General features: G+C 40.2%; 1 long non-coding RNA gene across 1 annotated transcript; it reads right to left on the bottom strand.

Annotated features, from left to right (window-relative positions):
- Positions 1 to 1,124: 1,124 nt before the first annotated feature.
- On the bottom strand, positions 1,125 to 3,528 carry LOC116367811 (uncharacterized). Its single transcript, XR_004208456.1, has 5 exons — positions 3,281 to 3,528; positions 2,825 to 2,900; positions 2,606 to 2,708; positions 1,383 to 2,517; positions 1,125 to 1,266 (listed from the first exon to the last, which is right to left on the bottom strand). It is a non-coding gene; the product is annotated as an uncharacterized LOC116367811 (long non-coding RNA).
- Between the last annotated feature and the right edge of the window lie 394 nt (positions 3,529 to 3,922).

Here is a 3,922-nt window from a genome sequence, read left to right as displayed (position 1 = left end):
CATCACTGGGGCTAAGCTGCCTGCCATCCAGGGACCTCTACACCAGGCGGTGTCAGAGGAAGGCCCTAAAAATTGTCAAAGACCCCAGCCACCCCAGTCATAGACTGTTCTCTCTACTACCGCATGGCAAGCGGTACCCTAGTCTAGGACAAAAAGGCTTCTCAACAGTTTTTACCCCAAAGCCATAAGATTCCTGATCAGGTAATCAAATGGCTACCCGGACTATTTACATTGTGTTCCCCCCCAACCCCTCTTTTTACGCTGCTGCTGCTCTCTGTTATCATATATGCATAGTCACTTTAACTATACAGTCATGTACATACTACTTCAATAGGGCCGACCAATCAGTGCTCCAGCACAGTGGCTAACCGGGCTATCTGCATTGTGTCCCGCCACCCGCCACCCACCACCTACCACCCGTCAACCCCTCTTTTACGGTACTGCTACTCTCGGTTCATAATATATGCATAGTCACTTTAACCATATCTACATGTACATACTACCTCAATCAGTCTGACTAACCGGTTGTCTGTATGTAGCCTCACTACTTTTATAGCCTCTCTACTTTTATAGCCTCGCTACTGTATATAGCCTCGCTACTGTATATAGCCTCGCTACTGTATATAGCCTATCTTTTAACTGTTGTTTTATTTCTTTACCTATTGTTCACCAAATAACTATTTGAAATGCTTACTTGCAGGCTCTAACCAATATAACTATTGGTTAGAGCCTGCAAGTAAGCATTTCACTGTAAGGTCCTACACCTGTCGTATTCATCGCACGTGACAAATAAACTTTGATATGATTTTGATTTTGATTTGAATTTAACCCTGTAACCACGCGGATGCATCAAAATAGACTTTCATCCAGATTTCATAGAATTTTGATGTGAAACTATGAGATCAGGTTGCAACCTCAGCTGTTATACTATATGGTCTCATGCAAACCTGCTTTTCTGACAGGAAGTATATTTTTATAAATTGACAGTGACATGAACATTGGTGATACAATTGGTTACAAGTGTTGAATACTAGTCAGAGAAGATAGATAATAATAATACTTTTAATAATAACAATAATAATGAAACAGTAGTATTATAGTATTACTAATGTATTATCTATTACCTGTCTTCTCTGCTGTTTATAATAACCAAGTCAGCACCGATTGTTCTGCACTCCTTCTGACCACTCGCAGCTCCTTTCATCGTGGAGGAGAGAAAATAACAGCTGGTGCCAAACTTCCACCATCCATCCAGACAGGGTTTCTCTGAGATAATCACAACAGAACAGCAGGCATTTAAAAGTCTACAAATATATTACATCTCTTCTAAGTATGAAATGAAATTATAATTCTAAATTATGAGAATAAAAGACTGCACTCACCATAGAACTTAAGCCTGGTCTGTAACTGGTCTCTTTCCAGAGTTATTGTGGTGAGCTTATTCTGCAACTGGTCTCTCTCCTTAGTTTTGGTTGTGAGACTATTCTGTAGCTGGTTTTTCTCTGCAGTCCTGGTATTTAGACTATTCTGCAACTGGTCTCTCTCCTTAGGTTTTGGTTGTGAGACTATTCTGTAGCTGGTTTTTCTCTGCAGTCCTGGTATTAGACTATTCTGCAAACTGGTCTCTCTCCTTAGTTTTAGTTGTGAGACTATTCTGTAGCTGGTTTTTCTCTGTGGTCCTGGTATTTAGACTATTCTGCAACTGGTCTCTCTCTTTTGTCCTTGAGTTAAGACTATTCTTTAATAGATCTCTTTCAGCAGTCATAACTTTAAGACTATTTTGCTGCTGATCCCTGTCTTTGGTCCTTGTGATGAGAATATTTTGTAGCTGGTCTCTCTCTGTAGTCCTGGTATTTAGGCTATTTTGTAGCTGGTCTCGCTCAGTGGTCCTGTTATTTAGACTTTTCTGTGCTGGTCTCTCTCTGTGGTCCTGGTATTTAGACTATTCTGTAGCTGGTCTCTCTCCTTAGTTTTTTTTGTTCAGGCTATTCTGAATTGATCACTTTCCTGTGTTTGTGTGGTGAGAGAATTCTGCAACTGATATTTCTCCTTACTTTTGGTTGTGAGACTATTCTGTAGCTGGTCTCTCTCTTCAGTCAGGTTGTTGTAACTGCTCTGTAGCTGGTCTCTCTCTTCAGTCAGGTTGTTGTAACTGCTCTGTAGCTGGTCTCTCTCTTCAGTCAGGGTGTTGTAACTGCTCTGTAGCTGGTCTCTCTCTTTAGTCAGGGGTGTTGTAACTGGTGTGTAGCTGGTCTCTCTCTTTAGTCAGGGTGTTATAGCTTCTCTGTAGCTGGTCTCTCTCTTTAGTCAGAGTGTTGTAACTAGTCTGTATCTGGTCTTTCTCTTTCTGAAACTGGTCTCTCTCTTTAGTCAGGGTGTTATAACTGGTCTGTAGATGGTCTTCCTCTTTAGTCAAGTTATGATAGCTGTTGGGTTGCTGATCTCCTTCTTTAGTCAGAAGGCTGTAACTGGTCTGTTGGTCTCTCTCTGTTGAGTAGTGATGATCAATGACTCCATCTGTAAAAGGGAAAGGTTAATCAATTATTCAAATATGTGTAACCATCACACCATTGAAGCCATTTCTGTCGAAACATTCTAAACTTACAGTAGACAAACAGGCCTAAGATCCCCAGCCAATAGAAGAACACACAGCAGCCCAAGACACACTGCAGCAACTCCAGAGGGTCTCTTCCACCACTGAAAATTAGCTGAATCACAGGAATGATCATGTAAGATCTTTGAACTCTCTCTGGTAATGTTCAAATATTTATATTATCCAGGATTGTAAAGAACAAAAGCTGTGTGTTTGTACTTGAATTGATACCTGAAAATGTAACACTGGGCTTGTTGGGAGACGTGTCGTCATCAATATCCATGGTCTGCATTATTGGATTCTCCACCTGTGTTTGTATAGATTGTCTCTTACATTTCTAGAAGTTAAATGCTATATTTTCCTCTGTTACTTCAGCTCTAGTATAGATTTGTATCTGTGCCTTATGTGTCATCAAGTCAAATACTTGAGGTGAGTTTGACATCGCTTACCCAGTACAAAGGACAAAAAAAGGATAGTCCCAAGTGCAAACTCTACCCAGCTTGCAACACATGCAGGTCAAGCTAAATCAAGAACACTTCAGGATCTGACATAGTTAAGTTCCTTTGACCCAGTTTACGGTGAACCTGTTTAGTCCCCCAGACACACTAACATATTACATAAGAATCAGACAGTAAACACACCTCATAAAATGATCATATTTGGTGTAATATGCAAAATGAATCTTACCACAGTCTTTGAGAGTTGAAAACGGATACATCCAAATATGTTATATTGGTTTGTTAAGACAAACTTAACGTGATGAACTGAGTGAGGATGAAATGTAAGATTGGAGTAACGTGTCCACATGTTTTTTTATAATCTGAATGACCCCACCTTTCGTGTCAACATCAGCATATCCTGTCGATTATTTGTCCAAACAATTATGAACTAATATACCACTAGGTGGTAGGTTCAGATACAAGGTAACATGTGGATAACAAGCAGTAAGTGAAGCTCAAGTCAAACTGAAAGTTCAAGCTACAGAATGCTGCATGGTAGTGTTTCATATCCCCTCTCTCTCAAGCACATGAGCTACAGGGGTCAAAGGTATAATTTAGGTTCAAATGAATGGTTCAATGTTCAGCTACTCCAAAAATCTAAAGCTTAGAAAACTTGGAAGGCTAAATATCAAAATATGTCTGTACCTTATTTAACCTATTGTAGAGTTGATTGCTGAATTTACAGCGACTTGGTGGTCTATTCTACGGTTGCTAGCTTAAGTTAGAGATGCTCGTTAGCCTATTACGTAATTTACATCTCTGGTGGGTTGATTTGTATCTGAAAGTGGGCGCCCTGCCAGTAAGGCCGGTGAGCAAGTCTGCTGTCTCA

Source organism: Oncorhynchus kisutch, unplaced genomic scaffold (genome assembly GCF_002021735.2).
Source record: "Oncorhynchus kisutch isolate 150728-3 unplaced genomic scaffold, Okis_V2 scaffold1766, whole genome shotgun sequence".
Taxonomy (NCBI): domain Eukaryota; kingdom Metazoa; phylum Chordata; class Actinopteri; order Salmoniformes; family Salmonidae; genus Oncorhynchus; species Oncorhynchus kisutch.
The sequence above is the reverse complement of the archived record's forward strand: the minus strand, read 5'-3'. Positions and strand labels throughout refer to the sequence as shown.